Here is an 18,987-nt window from a genome sequence, read left to right as displayed (position 1 = left end):
CATCCGAAAGTGGAAGGCTTACACCTCTCTTACAGGGAACCAGACTGCCAACCACCAGCTTCCTCCCTCCACGGTTAATTTCCCTAAGCTCAGCGGTCACAGGGAGGGACCTCAGGAACCCACATGATTCTCCTACCCTGAAATAACTGAGAACCATACTGATAAAACTGCTATGATACTTCTGTGTATAATTTAGGAGTGTAAATGGGAGAAAAACAGAATGTCAAAATGAAACTAGCTTTGGTTAAGAATTTCTTTAACATTCCAAGAGCAGTACAAGATTCTGTTACCAAGGAAAAGGCTTTGTGCATTATCAGCCAAATGAGTTGTCTAAATACTTTCTAGATGTAACGTACTTTTTTTTACACACCGTTTAGGGGATCAGGGATGAAGAAGGAAGACACGACCAATGCCCAACAGCAATATAAAATAACAGTTCTTCGTGAGGCCACAAAAATAGTATGACAATTTGAGGAAGAGAGGAACAGGTGACCAAGTTCTTCTGCACAGCTTTCCAAAGAACTCTATGTATGTGGTTAAGGAAGCAAGGTTTACAGTCAATGAGGAGCCCCTTCAATTCACACAAATATTTACTGAGCACTGACTATGTGTGACGATGAACAAGAGAGAAGTCCTGCCATCACGGACCTTGTGTTCCAGTAGGGGAGACAGCGAGACAAACAGATGCTGGTTCTGTGCTAGGCGCTGTCACATGTAACCCTCACAAACACATCCACGACTATTCATCACAGTTACAGAGGATTAACAGTCAAACAGAAGGACTAAGGTCCCTCAGCAACTGGACACTACCTACACCCCCTCCCCACCACCAGGGATCTGATCACTCTTGAAAAGACAGAACGAGTGGTTCGAAAGCCCCAACCTCCATCTGCACCCGCACCTTTCTTTCTGCTTCTTCCTGTGGATTAAATTAGGGGGTCTAGCGGCACAATGTGTCTAAGAACACAGGAACCAGACTGCACACATACAGCCACACGCAGCATACAATATGAGCAATTTAAGGACAACCTGGTCTATACTCAGATTTCTCTCCTGTTTTTTTTAGACCCTAAGCCATGAGTGAGATGCAGCTCTACTGACATGAAGCTAATTTACGAGGCTGCTAAACACACAGCAAAGGCCTTAAAAACTTTAGGGCTTCAGGAGAAAATCTCTTTGGGCCAATTTGGCGAGAGAGGGCTTACTGACAAAAATTAAAGCCATCAGTTTAGTGAATTCTTACTATTTACCATGCCAAGACATGCTAGTCTTATCATGAAGTTACAAGAGACGAAAACCCCTGTGAGCCCATGGCCTGTGGCTTCCCACCTGTTTTCTCCACTAAGAAGTTATATAATACTCAGAGTTCCTTGAAATTCCTACTCAAGAAAGCACATCTGAACGTGGCAAGTGAAAGCAGTATCATGAGAATGACTTCACAGCCACAGCCACTCTTAGTTTTTTTTAAAGTAACTTTGCACATGAGCATTGCAAAATCATTAACTGGTGGCACACATCACACCTGCTCACAAGACATCTGGACAAATGTCAACACCGGAGCAGACAGCACCGCTACAGGCCACGGGAGCCCTTGAAGAGTTCTGGAGGAAGTTCACTCTGCGCCTGGCACATTCCATGGGTTTTGACAAATGCGTAAGGGCACGGATCAGCCATTGCAGTGGTAAACAGAATAGTTCACTGCCTGTTCCTATTCATCCTTCCCTCCCTCCCCTCAAACCCCTGGCGACCACTCATCTTGTTACTGTCTCCATCATTTTGCCTTTTCCAGAAACGTCAAATAGTTGGAATAATTATTACCATATTTACCCTTTGTCCACTTTTTTCTATTAGGTTGTCTTTTTCCTAATGATATGCAGTGTTCCTTATGTATTCTGGGCACAAGTCCTTTGGTTTGTGTATCTAACCACCCCAAGACACAGGGCTTTCCACAACTACTTATTTGCTCATGATTCTAGAGGTTGGCTATCTGAGCTGGGCTGGCTTGCCTCTGTTCCATGTGTTGTTGGCTGGGTTCGCATATGCATTTGTGGTCAGCTGGTAGCCCAGTGGCCTCACTCACATACCTGATGCTTGGCTAGCTGTTGATAAGAGTGATGGCAGTAATGAGGCCACATGTCGTTCATCATCCAACAGGTGAGTTAGCCCAGGCTTGCTTACATGGTAGCCATTGTAGAATTCTCAAAAGCAGCCAGAGAGGGCAAGGTCCAATCTGCAAGTACTTTTTAGGCCTCTGCTTGTGTCATGATCACCAACACCCTATTAGTCAAAGCAAGTCACGTGGCCAAGCACAAATTCAAAAGTGATTCTCCACCTCTTGATAAGAGTCACAAACAGACAGGCCTGGGGGGAATTTGGGCTACTTCTGCAAACAACCTAACATTAACGGGGTCTTTTGACAAAAAGAAGTTCTTAATGTCCATGTGGTTCAACTTATCAATCTTTTCCTTTATCGTTAGCTTTTGTGGGGTATCTTGCTTAAGAAACATTTTCCCATTTCAAATTCGTAAATACATTCTCCCACGTTATTTTTGCAAGTTCAACTAAAGAAGAAAAATGTTTTCCACACATTTTAACTTATATCTTGATGATGCCTCAAAATATTGGAATAAAACATACAGACACCAGGTCTGACAACAGGTCTGACACGTCCCACCCTTCTAACAGCTGTTTATGTGCAGAACAAGCACCACTTTAACAAGGACGCCTAACCTGGGCAGCAGGCGCTCAGGTCTGCTGGACGATGTGCATGTCGTCATTTGTCTCTTTCTGTCCTCTGCGTAGCAATCTTTCAGAGGAGTAGTGTTTTTCTTACTCAAATAAGCTCTTTACATATTTTAAAGCCACCAATTCTTTGTCTATACTGGAAACCATTTTTCCAATTTATTTGTTTGTACCTTCAAAAATTTTTACGTCTGGGAAATTAAACCTAAGTGTGGGAGGATGATCATAAAACCGTCAACATATTAACAACAGATCTGCTACTGTACTTGGCAGGATTATGAGTGATTTTCATTTTCTATTGTTTTCCAATTTTTTCTATAGCAAATATGCATTACTTGTATAATTAAGTTTCAAAGTAGTTTTAAATTTTTATGCATTCAAACCTATTGACCTTCTCCTCTACAATTTCCTTTATTGTTCTAATGACAGAAAGTCGTCTTCCTTAGTACGGCTTTAAAAAAACATTTAGTCTTAATCCATCTGAAGTTTACTCTCCTACAATTTTCAACTACACCCATTATGCCACCTTTAAGTCTCATGCCATGCTAAGAATAGGCTTTGTCTGTTTCAGTCAGCTTGGTTCCCCCATGCTGAGTGTAATCTTGGGGATTGTATATTACAGTAGCTCAAACTGTGTATTACAGAGACTTCCTCCTCCCTCTCCCAAAGTCAAATACTAACAAAACGCAGCTGCATCTGATAATTCTGATTTCAGAGTAAACAAATCACTATTTTTCAGAGACGGATGAACCATTACAATTAGGTAAAGTTGTTTTTTTGAGATGATGATGCAGGCTAGATTCATTCTTTGCAACTTTTTAGCAAATTAAAGATCAAGAGGAACAGAAGAGATTTAAAATATAAGGAATTTTAAAAACCTACAATAGTATTTCTGTAGTTAAAATGAATACTGTTACTTTGTTCTTCTCTAAGGAAAGAATGGGCAGGATGGCTCTGGTACAAATTTTCCCCCTATATTTATCTGGTATGCATTCCTATGTGTATAAACTTGCAGTGAAATACAAGAAAAAATTTAAAACATTAAATTATTTCTGTTCACCATGTTCATAAGCAGTTCTGTCAAAAAGAAAAAAAAAGCAAAGTTCTCTCTGTCAGCCACATGACATGTAACTTTCTAACTTCAATCGAAGCAAATTTTACTTTATTAAGTATAATTAATTAAAAAGCAACTTTCGGAGTAACTACTACAAATAATATCCTGCATAAAGTAGCAGTATCTCAACAAATTAAATCAGTACATCTTCCCACCTCCTCAACAAACTTTGTGAGATCGGGTATTTTTTAAAGGGTTCTATTCCTTCCTCTCTCCAGTCATAAGCCTTGGGTAACAGTGGCATCATCTTTTGGTCAGCTACCTTCTTAGAGCTGAATACATAAAAAACACATTTTCTACACAATGGAAGGAGGCAGTAAACCTTTCCTAATAACATATGATCAATTTTCAGAAGCTGCTGAAAGCTGACGGATGCCAAATCCTTCCTCAAGAGGGTTTGCTCAATCTCTCAATGCCACAACTAAAACTACACAGGAACCAAAATCTATATACATATTGCTGGATGCAGACCTGGGGGCACTATTATTACATAAATAAGTGAAGCTACTGCAGAGGTAACATCCTTATAGATATTACAATTAGCTAGACACGCTTCCTCCCAAGGCTCACAAAATGCCGACATGTAAGCTGAGCTGGAAGAAAAATAAATCCCTAGGGCCGAATGGATCAAACACTTTGCAAAAATCAGGATAAACAAAGAACTTTAGAAACACTAAATCTAGTGACAGTTTCATCTAACAGCAATACCTCAACTCGAACAAAAGTCACTATGAGGATGTCTGTTTTCCCACCATGCTGAAACGCGATCTTCGCAAGATGACCAGAGCAGAGAGGGTAAGGTTTCAATGAGATATGTTCATTAGAGGACAGGAAATTCTTCAAAATGTAACTGATTTTACCCCCCAAGTATATTCTTTAAAGCTCAGTCTTACATAAGATGTCAAAGGCAAGCTTGGAGATCCCCAGCAGAATCAAGGCCACAATCAATCACTGAAATTGCAGTTAACTTTTGTCCGTGTTTCAAGCTGTGCCAAGCGTTGATGGGGCAGGTAGTTACGTCATGGTCCCATCCTGAATGAGTTCCCACTTAGTGGGGGAAAGACCACCCGTGGCCAAAAACAGATACAGTCGAGTAGAAAGTAGTGATCAGAGGGGAAATCTACTCTACAGGAAGAAGGGAAAGGCATCAAGGTTGCCTAATAAAAGTGAGAAGAGTAAATTCAGAAGTAACCGCGGAGCAGCCATGTCTGATGCTGAGGAAAGAGAGATCTTCCTGGCCCGGCTGACCAGCAGCCTCTCTTGCAGACTCTGGTTGGCATCAACGGGAGAAAACAGATCCTACAGCTGCTATGTCCAAGCCGCTTCACTCAGTCTGTCCTGGCACTGTTATCTGACAGGACACTTCAGCAGTGAGGGCTGGGGTGGAGAAGGAATGGACATTCTCCATCACAGCAACTTCAGAAGTCTGCTTCTGCGTCATTCTCCAAGCCCTTGGCACCACACCAAAGGTCAGAGAGACTGGGCCCGCACCACACTACAGCGCCCTGCGACCCAGGTCTGCGTGCGCAGACTCCAAAGGGTGCACAGCGGACACACGACACTTCCTAAGCTTCTTGCTTCTATTCAGCAGGGCTGAGGAGGCTTTCCAGAAGAGATGACGTATGAGCCTCCGCAGCGCAAAGGGGCAGACAGCAGGTATAGCGGGCGCACCAGCGAGCACGATTCCTGCAGACAGAAGGCCCTCCGTGGGGACTTACTGAGTGAGCGCACCAAACAGGTGAGGAAAAACAAGGTGAGAGCCATGAATTTGGAATTAATAAGAGAGACACAGCTTGAGGATGAGACTGGAAAACAATGACTGCATAAGAAAGTACCAATGACCCGACTAACCTGGAGAACTCTGCCTGCTGCCTGCCCTCCTCAATAGAGGAGTCATGGGTGATTTTCCAGTAATGAGTAACTTCCTGCCATGATACACAGGGAATGGCTCGGTGTGAGAGAAAACATTTCTTGGAAGGATGTGCCTCTCCCCCCCTAATCCTGCCGTGGGTGGTGCCCTTTTCTGACATGGTGCATTCCTGGAGAAGGCTATATTCCATCCGAGAGGGAGTCGAGGCTCTCCCTACAAGCTGGGGAAGGAGCAGCTCAAGGGCTGGGCTCTCAGGAAGGTTTTTACAGAAACCACCTAGGACAAAGCTCTGAGGAAAGGGGAGGCTGGACGGGAAGATTAGGGGAGGCTGATCTTAGCGAGCACAAGGTCATTTAAAAAATCACTTCACAAAGAAAACTCAAGAGGGAGCCTGTGAGCCCTCAGCGAGAACATCTGCCTGACCGGTCCCTTCCTTCCCAAGGCGCCGGGGCAGCTCTGCCCACCGTAGAAGGAGCAGCAGCAGCCAAGGAGCAGCTGCGTCCCACACAGCATCCTTAGACGAGTGGGAGAGCGAGGCACAAACAGCACCCCTGCCAAAGGGAAAAGCGAGCCTCGAAGACGCCCACGCAGATGAAAACTAATCCAAAGCTTGACCAGGTTAAGGAAATGGGAGAAGCTATGGAAGGACAACGTAAATGAGAAGGAGAAATCAAGAAACAAGGTAACTGCAAAAAAGAAAGATTTAAAAAGACAAGTGAAAGGACTCAGGAAAGAAAAAAATCTTTTCAGAAATGAAGACAAAATGAGGAATATGAGAGCAAATAAAAACATTTAATGCTTTAAAAGAAACAAAATAGTGGGGAGTTCTAAAAAAATCAAAAAGAAATAAACAGAAATAGGTTCCTTTACTACTACAATTTTTCTGTAAGTTTGAAATTATATTTAATAATTTTTTTCTTTTTTATCATTGTTAGAATACCTAACATGAGATCTACTCTAAGTTTTGTGGTAGTGGTTTTTTTTTGCTGAGGAAGATTTGCCCCGAGCTAACATCTGTTGCCAATCTTCCTGTTTTTGTCTGAGGAAGACTGGCCCTGAGCTAACATCTGTGCCAATCTCCTCTATTTTGTATGTGGGTCACCACGACAGCATGGCCACTGATGAGTGGTATAGGTCTGTGCCCAGGATCCGAACCTGGGCTGTTGAAGCGGAGTGCACTGAACTTAATCACTAAGCCATGGGGATGGCCCCACACTTATTTTTTAAATAAATGAAGATTTAAAAGTTTTTGAGAGAAAGTCAAAGAAACAGATAAGCAAAGAAGATCACACACACACATAACAGGCTGAGCCCCTGAAAAAGGAAACCAAAGCAACATAACTGAAGAAATACAATAAACGAGAGACTGAAATAAAAGGTTAATAAGAAACCCTGTGGGAATCTAAGCAAACTTAGAAGGGAAAGATAACGAGACTGTCAAACACCAATAGCAATGCTTTACATCAGAAGACGATGGAATAGCAAATTTAAATTACTTAAGGAAGGCAAATAGGATCCAAAGATTTTTACAGACAAAGAGGCCTTCAAACACACAGGCCGGAGACAAACTGGATGAACGTGCACTGTTAATTTACAGAATATTGCTCCCATAAACCCTTCCTGAGAAACAGTCGACAGTGAGGCAACCACGATGACTCGAGAGAGCAGGAAAGAACTCACAGTGAGCGTTCATACTTATTAGCAGGTCTAAGACAAAAGGGGGGATGGAAGGGAGACAGTGTGCTGCATAAGGAGTGCACAACTATCAAAAGGGAGTGTGGGAGGCAGAACAGGAAGAGTGTTTGAAAAGCAGAATAATCTCGCTGATCGGTTTGGTAGATATAAACTGAGAATCCTCAGATATCAACTGTGAATACTGCAAATCAGACAGTGGGGGAGAGGGAAGAGAAGGAGAACAAACGATTGCTAGCTAACTTCCAGACCGCTCACCAAAAGGAATCACGCTAACAGCCAAAAACCGAGGGCACTAAGGGTATGCAATAAGGATATGAGTAAAGAAGTAACCATTAGAAAGTAAAAACTTTCCTGAATACCAAAGACTGAATCATTTATAAAATTTCTCCTCAAAAATTATAAAAATAACATGCTCAGTGTAAATAATACAAAGGTATAATGAAAAAGTTTAACCAATGTTAACAGTCTAGTAGCTTCTACTCTTCCAAACTCTTCTCCAAACTCCTAAAAATCTTTTTTTCACTGATGTTATTGAGGTCCTGGGGTTTCTAACTGTGAAACGTCAGGTGCACGTTCGTTGTCAGTGTCCTGTGCAGACTGCACCGCCACCGTGCATTAGCGCTGCTTTATCTTCCGCCCAACCCCAGCCGCCTTCCCCTCTGGTCAGCACTCAGCTGTGCTCTCTGTCCGCGTCAAACACACACTTTATTGCTTGTTTTGACATGGACAGGCTCACACTATACACATTATTCTGTAACATGATCTTGTTAGCCAGCCGTCTAACCTACCTTCATTTGCTCATGTTTTTTTAACTGGGTTTTTCATGTGTATTAATCACACTGGCAAATAGAATAAATCTGTCTCTCCCAATATTTTAGCAATAACTTAATTTTCTTATCTTATTACTTTATCTAGAACCTCCCACACAATGTTCAATAAAAGCCGGGTTAGGTTAAAAGTAACTTCAGCATTTTAACAGGTTTGTCAAACAGGCTCTCCTGCTTTTCGTAGCTTCCTTCTATTCATATGTTACTAAGTTTTAATTATTAAGAGCTGTGGATAGGCCAGCTAGAACTCAGCAGTTACTTTCCATTAGCGAGAGCCCACCCTCACTGAGATCCTACTCTGGACAGAAACAGCGCCCTCCCCACCACCCCAACCTAACCTGACAATCACCCCTAACTAGCTTCTCTTCTCAGGTCCTTTCCACGTGCTTGGACAGAGCCACTTGGCAGCAAGCTACAACTGTCAAATTTTTCCAGCTGACCACCTGGTCGATGTGCTTTTAGCTCCCCCTGCAACCTGATGACTAGCACCCATCTTTTTGGCTTCTCTCCTGCTCTCTTCATACTTTCTGAACTCAATTACTCTAAAACAACTTCCTTTTTATTTTCCATGTCTATTGTTTCTTTACCTTTTACACCCCAAAAATGAAACTTGTGGATATTTCCTGATTAAAAAAGTAATATATTCTCATTTAGAAAATTCAAGCAACACTGAAACCCAGACCCCATATGAAAATCACATGACCACTGAAAATCTACTGACTGCATATGTGCTAAGCAGGGTGCTGGCTGTCTTTTTGGTTATTTGTCCCACAGAGGGGGAGTCAGTGGATAATCAGACAATTATTACCACCTGAGAAGAACATTCAGTCACGATTAAGAGCAAAAGCCTGTTACTGGTACTTGCTCTATATGTTTATTCTTCTACTTTGCTCTGCTTAAGTTACAAGCAACTTGACATTTCTATCACCATCAGGCCTTTTTCAGATGCTGTTGATGCTTCAGTATGTTTTTTTTTTTTTCCTGCTTTATTTCCCAACCCTGCCACCCCCCAACCCCGGTCCATAGTTGTATATCTTAGCTGCAGGTCCTTCTAGTTGTGGGATGTGGGACGCTGCCTCAACGTGGCCTGACGAGTGGTGCCATGTCCGAGCGCAGGATCCGAACCCTGCGCCGCCGCAGCGGAGCACGCGAACTTAACCACTCGGCCACGGAGCCGGCCCCATGCTTCAGTATGTTCTGAATGGCACCAAATGATTCTCTCTTGGTTAGAAAACCTCCAGAGTGTCTTTCAGCCGAAAAGTCAGAGATTATAAACGGGCTAAACTGTCTCTAAACAACCAGGAGGCTGGTAAAGTACATTCAGACTGACAACTCTGTTTCAACCTATTTATTTCTCTTACAAGTAGCTGCTTTCTTAAACAGGTTTAGAGAAAATATGAGATCAGAGGGATACATGATTGAGGAGCGGATGCTTTTTGAGGGCGGAATAAAAGAGAACCAGAATAAATCACATCAAAAATAGCACTACGGATACCAAAGTCAGTGGAACACGAACAATGCACACACAGGTGAGTACGAGTAAAACTGAGGAAATCTGAATAACGTGAGCAACCATCAATGTCAATATCCTGGTTGTGATATTGCACAAGTGCTGCATGTTAACATGGGGGAGGGGGAACTAGGCAAAGTGTGCAAGGAATCTCTGAATTATTTCTCACAACTGCACACGAACCTACAATGAGATCAATAAAAATTTCAATTAAAAATACGATTGGCAGAATACAGACAAAATGTTATAGTACTTTTATTGTGTAGTGATAGGGATAAAGAAAAATTTCTTGTTTTCCACAGCAAACGTGTCATTTTATAGTGAAATACACTATAAGATGAGAAAAATAAGAATCTTAACAAGCAGTAAAGGATATAATCAAGACTTTAGACACAAGAAAATTTTTTACGAAATCTCAAAGAATATGAGTGAAGTCAGCACAGGATTGCTCAACAAATCATGGGATTCTGGTTTAGGGTAAATTCTTAATTTTTAAATACTGGATAACAAAAGGCAAGTACTACTTCCTACCAGTGAGTAAGTTCCAGGAGTCAGTCTCTCAGGAGATGGTGTCCTCTGGAGACCAATGCTCTGGCCGGCCAGCCCACGCCCTCCTTCCTATGTTCTTGAAAACTGCTAAGCCACCTGTAACCACAAGGCTTGCCCACCCCAAACTTCAGGCCTCAGTTAAGCATCCATTGACCCCTTCAAACCAGCCCACAGCCCTTTCATCAACACCCTCCTCGCACCTTTTATTTTTCTTTCACAGCACTTCCTCTACAATCAAAATTAATCATTTGTGTGACTGTTTCATGTGTCTCCCTCCTGTGACTATAAAAGAGACCATGGCGTGTGTTCCTGATCACCCCTGTGAGTGCCTGGCACACTGCCTGGCAACAGCAGTCACCTGATACACTTTCAATGAATTAAGAGCCAACATAATTTATTTGAATTTATAGCCGACCATCATAATGGTTTATAGGGAAAATTAGGACTCTTCCAATAATCGTTAGGTAGATGACTCTTAAGTGCTGAGTCCTTCAATATGGTTTACTTAATTCCACAAACATTTCTGAAGGATTTACAGAGGTCTCCCATCTCCTATGGTAACTAGATTCTGTAGTTAGCTAGGAGGCAAAAACTGTGTCCAATTCTAATTCACCTTGGAAAGACTCCCTGAGACCGCCCACATCCCAGTCTCAGATCTTCTAAAGCCCAGAATGCAACCTCTTCCGAGTCTCCTCTCGGCTGCAGCCCCCTTTCCCTGCAGAGGCTATCAAGGTGGTCTGACAGAGGAAGGCGGACTCAGAGGGCCTTCTGCCTCCCTTCTTCCTTTGGCAGGGGCAGGACAGTTTAGCCGAGGAGGGGACGTGTGTGTACAATTCAAGTCCAAAAGGCGACGGTGGCGGGTGCTATGGCACGTCAGGTGCCGAGTTTACACGGGCCCATATTCCCAGAGACTTCACACTCCAGCCAAGAAGAAAGTAACATATAAGCGAGAGAATAAAAAGATTATTCACATAAATTGTTATTAAGTGTTAAAAAGAAACAGTATGCTGCAAAAAATGCTATTTGGCATATTAGGAGCTGAATACGTTCATCTAGTAGCTTTCTTTCCGTAACCAAATTCTAATTCTCCCCTAGGCAGACAGATTCCTCAGGCGCACTAGGGCAAAGTTAACGTGTTCACAGAGGCAACAGAGAAAGCATATTAATATTTTCCATAATACAAAAAAAAAAGGGAATTTACTAGAAAAGTCAGCTCAGTGTAGGGTGCGGGCGGCAGGTGCTCCACTGAGGCAGGGACTGTGAGTGGAGGTGACGGTGGAGGCCCAGCAGGCGGGCGACAGGGCACCCATAAGGACGGAGTTTGGAGTGTGGGGAGGGGTGGGGGTGGGGAGGGGCTGGCCAGGGTAGCTGGGCGCACACCTGTACCCAGGCAGCCTGCAGCGCCTGAGCTGGGTGAGGCCAAGGACTCTGCAGGCTGTACTCTCAGCAATGGGGACGTCACTTCTCATCCCGGGAAGAGAGGGGCTGAAGGCGCCTATGAAAGGCCAGCGATGAGGGGGCCTGAAGCAAGGCGAGGGAAGAGAACGAGGAGAGAAACAAGGAGGCCTCAGATGCGGGGTCAAGAGCCGAGCTGGAGGATCCGGCAATCAACTGGCTGGAGGGGAGGTTACTGCGCTGACGAGTACCGTGAGCTCTGAGATAGTGCAACTAAGGACAGACACATAAGTTAACCAGTAAACACAAATGTCCACTGATTTTATAATTACTCAATGAATTTCTCAATACAAAAAAAAATGCTTAGTAGTTAAAAAAAATCAAGCTTACAAGACAAGATAAAGCCGTGCTCCACATTACAAAGTCCGTCCTCTAAACAAAAGCATGAGAAAGTCTACGGAAACCTATTGAATACAAAAAGAATGTGTTAGAAAATACATAAAATTTATGGGTAATCCATTTCTGATATATTTTACAAGAATGTAGCATTTTTGCACAGGTAAAAAATGGCTTAAGTGATTGTTTTCTTGCAAAAACAGACATTTTTTAGAAGAACTGCCAGTAAATTAGAGAAAATCTAAAGTCTCATTTGGATAAAATTTGCCGAAAGTAGAAAGTGCTGTTTAATACGACAGCTTCTATGGCCAGACAATACCCTCACTCGCGTCTGTGCTCATAATTATGAAAGGGACACAAAACGGCAGACCCCTCGGCCACACAGCCAGAATGACTGGCTCTGGGAGCAGGCGCGCTCCGCCCGGCCGGCCCCACCTGACCCACCTCCTCGGGTCCGGCGATGCCAGACGAAACCTTTCGGAAGCAGTGCAGCGAACTCTCCTTTTTGGGTGGGCAGGGGAGTACACGGGTACCCCTTTCTGCTGAGAAATGAAGCAGCAGCCATCGAATCAGGGACAAAAGGTGGCCTGTGAACAGCAGGGACCCTCCAGCTCGGCAGCTCTCCACAGGCAGGTTTCAGAGAGCGACCCACGACTGCAAACACCCGGCCTGCCATCTCCACCAGCTCACAGCCCAGTGCCTGAGGCAGTGTTTGGCTGAGGACAAAACGGGGTACAAGCTGAGCGCCTCGGGGTTCAGGGAGAGGAGCACGGCACCTGTGGGAGACGAGTGCCCCAGAGAGAAATCATGTTCTCCCAGCGCTGCCAGGGCCAGGCCCCGGGGCCTTCCGATGCTCCCCCAGGCCCGTCTGCTCCCACTGCCCTAGGCTGCCAGCCCTGTGCACCAAGCAAAGCACCAACCCAGCCACGAGGGATGACGGGACCTAGCCAAAGGTTCATCCAGTCTCCTGGCAGACGGTTTCTGAGGGTTTAAGCAGGAAGGGCACTGTACGGCTTCACGTACTGTCATGGAAAGGTCTTACCTGAAAACTAATCTTAAGTAAGAAACAGAATCAAGGGAGGCAGTGCAAATGATAAAAGCTGCTGTTCTCTGCAACACCATCTACAAGAGAGGAGAATGAGATTGAAATACACGCACGGTTTACAAAGATGAGTCCTCTGGAATTCTCTAATGTCTCACAGCAAAATTACCATGTGATAACTCTGCCACATTTAATTTAGAAAACCTCAAAAAAACTACATATTATTTCAGAAACAGGAGACTCTGACAGGATATTCAGTTGTAACCAGGGGCAAAAACCTTGGTCAAAAGCAAAAAAATGGTAATCAAGGAGAAAACAAGCCAATACCTGGAGACCCCAGAAGAAAACAAAAACAAAGTGGGGCAAAGAAGAGAGAGCCAGGCCCAAGAAGTGTCTCTGGGAGCTAAGTGTCAGTGCTCCCCAGCTCCAGAAACTCCAGCCTAATCATACTCCTCACAGCTCTAATCCACCCTCCACAGCCTTCAATCCAGCCTGTCTTCCAAAATCTGTGGGGGTCCACACTCACTCGGAAGCGAGGCGCCAGGGTGGCCTGGGAGGGGCATTAATAATGCACATCCAGACCCCCCCAACATACACACATGCACACTACCCCGCAGATGGAACCCATAATAGTTTTTACTCAGAAAACCACTATTACTTGTATCATTAAATATTACCTATAGTAATCATTATCATATACAGTAACACTACGGAGAAACAGCATATCATATTAATAGGAATACTTCAGGTATACTGCAGATTAAATAGGTTCCACGGGAGGGCTTGGAAGCTAACCACCATTCATACACTGATTCTACAGAAAAACAGTTCAGAGTGCCAGACAACCAACTTGCAAGCTTTTGAGGCAGACACGTTTGTGTATTAGGGGACTGTCCGTACTTTCAGGCCCGGTTACCATTTTGACATCACGTCAGCCAGAAAACTCCATCTAAACATTGTTCCTATGAACTGACCCGAATAAGATTTAAGGGGACACTATGGATAGTAACAAACTCTGAGTCCCACAAGCCAGGTACTCCATGGCACATAACACTGGCCATGGCCTTTACACGAAGCCCATCAATTTAAAAAGGTCTATAATGGGGATATTAGAAAACAAACAAGGGCCAGCCCAGTGGCACAGCGGTTAAGTTCATATGTTCCGCTTCTCGGCAGCCCAGGATTCGGCGGTTCAGGTCCTGGGTGTGGAGATGGCACTGCTTGGCGAGCACCATGCTGTGGTAGGCGTCCTACATATAAAGTAGAGGAAGATGGGCACGGATGTGAGCTCAGGGCCAGTCTTCCTCAGCAAAAAGAGGAGGATTGGCACTAGTTTGCTCAGGGCTAATCTTCCTCAAAACAAACAAACAAAGTCATGAACACAAAATTTTGCCACAAACTGACCCTGTTCTATATTACAGGCTATTGTAGTTAGTTTTTCAGCTGTTTATTAACATCTCTCCCCAGCTGCTTAAGCATGTGCTTGCGTCTATCATCCATCCTCTGTGACCAGCACCGGTAGATGACGGAAGTACCCATACACACAGAGGTGGAGAGCAACGCAGACAGATGAGACAGCAGAAGCAGCCGTTTACTGCCGGTCTGCAGTCAGCCACACGTCACGAGGTGCACAGGGAAAGAACCCACTGAGGTCGCTCACTGTCTACGGCCCACACCACACGCCCTGCATCCTTATAGGGAAGCAGCCTCAAGAGCCAACACGTGGGTAATTGCTAGTGGTGGCTGTGGTCGCCATGGTGGGAGAGGGCGGTGAGCAGGGGAAGGAAGGACGGGGAAAACAAGACACAGAGTATGATTGTGGGTGGGGACTCAGAAACACACGGACTACAATACGGAGGCGGAATAAGTACGTCCGAACACAACGTCCTGCAACACAAATGCTCAGGCTTCCCACACAAAGCTGGCCATGTTCTCCAAGACTCCTGCCAGCAACCCTGTCTCTAAAGCTATTTCTACTCTGTTCTCAACTTTCTGCTTTGGGCCTTCAATCTTGTTAAAAGGCATTTTTATGTTTAAAAACTCAGTAAACAACACTGAGGATTCAGAATCTCTGCTCTGGCAGGAAAACGGAAGCAGGCGAGCACCACGGCCTAGCAGGAAACCTCTACCCTGTCTACAAGCAGTTATCCGGATGAAAGGCAACCCCAGGGCACCAGGGAGCAGCAGGCCACTGGAGGGAAGGACAGAGACAGGAAGAAGGGGGTGTCCTTTGGGTCACAGGTCTGCTCTGTGACCACGTGAGCATGCTGGATCTCAGGTCATTTGAAAATCCTTGCCCCAAGTCATTTAGCCCGACGCTTTGTGTTTAAAATAGGTAACAGGAAAGTGCTCCACAAATTGTGAAACTAAGTGTTTTTATTCTTAATTCAATTATATTCATGTACAAATTCCAGTTTAAAAGACAGACCTAAAAAAAAAAATCAAATACATTAAGAAGCCAAACCAACCCTAAATACCCTTTCTTCACCACACTAGACGTGCCCTTCTGCTCCGAGCCATAAAGCCAAGCTTGCCTAGGCAGGAACAAGACTCCTGACATTTATTTTCTTTCTTCTCTTCCTCTTCTCCATTCAAATACTACCACTCATTTCATAAGATCTGAAAGATGAGGCAAAAGTTGAGATCCACAAATAACAGAATAATCTTCAGGGTTGAACCAAGGATAATAGGTTAAGAAAAAAGTTAAAAACAATGATTTCGTTTCAGATGCAAATACTTTACCTGCCCAGAATTTTTTTTGCTGTGAACTTTCTGGCAAGATCAAAATCTCAGGAAATGGCAAACAAATGAAACTCTAAAGGCAAATTACTTAGGAAAAAGGCTGTAACTTTAGAGACCCACACACGCTCTTCCTATTCTTGTCCGGTTCTTTAATAGAGGAGAGCAAACCAACCACAAAATCATATGCTAACAAGAGCTCTGCTTCCTGCAAGTTGACAACTCTCTGGATTTTAATAAATGCCTCTGTTTCCTGTCAGCACTGGTCAGTCCCAGCTACCAAACCTATGAAGTCTGAATGAGGGAGACTCTCCGCCCACTGACATCTCTCATACTTGGCCAGCGCGCTGGAACACTAGAGCTAATAAACCACAGGGAACTTGCCCCTCCAGAGTGGCATGGTCTATGCACGGCACAAAGGCAGGACCAGCTGAGGAAGATAAGGACAGATTATAGATGAGACTTAGTTCCATCAAACTTATACACATATGCGTGTGCGTGTGTGTGTATATGCAGGATCAGGCCTACTGAAATGAGGTCCAACTACACGCAAGACACTGTGGGGGAGACATCAAGAATGACGCACGGTTCTCGCTCAGAAGGGGCTTCTAATGTCATGGGTGGGGCGAGGGGTATGACACACATGGAAAATATAAAGGGTAACAGAGAAAACAAAGAGTGTGCTAAGCTGACGGTGGGTCAGTACCACGTGATTCACACAATCCCATAAACTCTATGCCTCCCTATCAACCAGTTTCCAATTCATGAACTTTCTAAACAGCACAGCTCATCCATTCATTCAGGAACTACTTACTGGGTACTTTCTAAATGCCAGGCACATGCTGGGTACAAAGATCCACAGGACTGAAACAAAGCAGCCCTGCCCCTCAGGAGACTCCACAGGTTCCTGGGCAACAGGTGAGTAACCAGGCAGTTACAGAACAATGGGTATGACGCCGCATAATCACACCAAGTGCCAGGAAAGGGGGAGCACAGGGGCTGCGGGAAGCCCTCTAGAAGGCACTAACTTGGCTCCGGGGAAAGGGAAATTAGAGAACGCATCCCCAAAGAGGATGCCTAAGACGTGAGTGGAAGGAAGAACAAGAATAAGCGAGGTAGAATGTTCTAGGCAGAGGAAACAGTATATGCAAAGGCTCTGTGAGAGACAGAGAGCATTACCATTTCAGGAACTAAAAGTATTCTGAAAGCTACACCAGAATACGTGCAAGAATAGGTATGTGCATGCTCTGAAGTCAAGGGCCATTACTGCTCCCCGGGTGAATAAATGAGACTCCAGGACAAAGACTGAGAGTCAGATGAAAGGAGCGGCGTAGGGAGACCCTTGAAGAACTCCTCCAGCAGAGGGACTGAGACGAAGCCCAAGAGTGAGAGCTAGGACTAGCCAGAGAAAGAGAAGATGTAAAAGGTAAGAAAAAAGAAAAAGAGAGCGTTATAGAAAGCAGAGTTAGAGAACATTCCAGAAGCAAAGAGAGGTCAACCATGTTAAATGGTGCAATTAATAAGGATGCAAAGAATCTGTTGGATTAGCAACAAGGAAGCTAAGAGTGACCGTGTCAAGAATTATTTTAGTGGCTTGGAAGGGAGGGGGCCCTAGCTTCCCTGGGCCGAGGAGTGACCGGGAGGTGAACAATGGACACAGTGACCTATTTATTTCAAACCTTTCCCCTGGAGAAGGAAGCGAGAGCGCTGCGGCGGGAGGCAGAGCTGCAGCTGGAGGAAGCCTGAGCACAGCTGAAGACAAAGCCGATCAGAGAGCAGGGGTCTCACCCTAAGTCTGCACTTCTGTACAGGAGGGCTTCTAGAGTCTCGCTAGCTCATTTCATCTGAAAAACAGCCGCCTCCTTCCCGCGGTATTCTGGCCACCGACCGGCCACGGCTCCGTGATTCTGCTGGGAGGCTGGGGAACTCCTGCTCCTTTACTCCACGCACCCACTCCTGCCCCGTACACTCTCCAGCGTCCACTCGGCGACATGTCAGTGACTCCAAAACACAACCAGAAGGAAGACAAAACCCACTCAATCATCCCCCTCACCACGAAAAGATAGTCAAAGCTTCTTTTATCCTACATTGTCATCCACTGGTAAGAAAAACTTCTCTCTTCAAATCTTAAAGCGACTACCAATCAACAATTATTTTTTAAAAAACCAAATCTAGGACTACTTCTATATATAATTTTCACAGCTACAATTAGAAGGAGGAGAAAAGGGAAGATGTTTCATAACTGGCACGGTTTGTAGATATTTAATTCTGACTGCTTCTCTACGACAAGGAAAGAGTTTAGTAAATATGTGAATGGGAAACAGGCAGCAATCAGTAAATCATTCAGAATTACTCAAGATGATAATTTCTGTGTTTAAATTGAAGTAATCATAAAGTCTCAGAATTTGTAATCACATCCAAAGTGTAAAATGGCTAAAACTTAAAGCCTATCACTTCACCACTTAACAGTCCGATAATTATCAGTAACTCATTTTACAAGGCACTTGACTTGAAAGAACCCCTCAAAGCTATCGTACCAAGAACTGCTAATAACAGAGCACACAGCGGAACAAGCCAGCCAACAGTGTTAAAAATATCCTTTAAATTCACAATGAATAAACGGGGCTTTTATTTTCAGAACGTCACCTGCAAATCAGGGGACTAGCCACATATTTTTAACTTATCCTTAGTGAGTCAGTCTTATACTTAAAGATTCTTTTAAAAAATCTTTACTTTGCATATTAAAATACATTATAATTCTGCCTTTTGGAAGGATGAAGAGCATCTGCATATATATTTGGATAAGAGGAGTAAATCCCTTCAAACACGCCATCGATTCGCACAGTGAATGCACCCTCCCTGCCTACCAGGCGCAGCGCAGGGGCTGGAGCTCAGGGGCTACAAGTGGCGACCCAAACGCATGGAAGACCCCACACAGAGATTTCACTGCCCACAGTGCAAGGTCAACGCCACGACATCCCCTCCACTATGCCCCCCAACAAGAAGGGTTCGGAGGTCATCATCACGGTAACGGCAGAGGAAAGAGAAAAGAAGGGAGAGAGGAAAAAAATCTATCTATCTGTCTATCGAGAGAGAATGCACATGAAC

General features: G+C 44.4%; 1 protein-coding gene across 1 annotated transcript in view; it reads right to left on the bottom strand.

Annotated features, from left to right (window-relative positions):
* Positions 1–18,987, bottom strand: part of PTPN1 (protein tyrosine phosphatase non-receptor type 1) — a 59,113-nt gene that overhangs the window by 28,358 nt on the left and 11,768 nt on the right. The window lies entirely within an intron of this gene.

The sequence above is a fragment of the Equus asinus genome, chromosome 15, assembly GCF_041296235.1.
Source record: "Equus asinus isolate D_3611 breed Donkey chromosome 15, EquAss-T2T_v2, whole genome shotgun sequence".
Lineage (NCBI taxonomy): Eukaryota > Metazoa > Chordata > Mammalia > Perissodactyla > Equidae > Equus > Equus asinus.
Note: the sequence above shows the minus strand (reverse complement) of the source record. Positions and strands in the feature narration are given on the sequence as shown.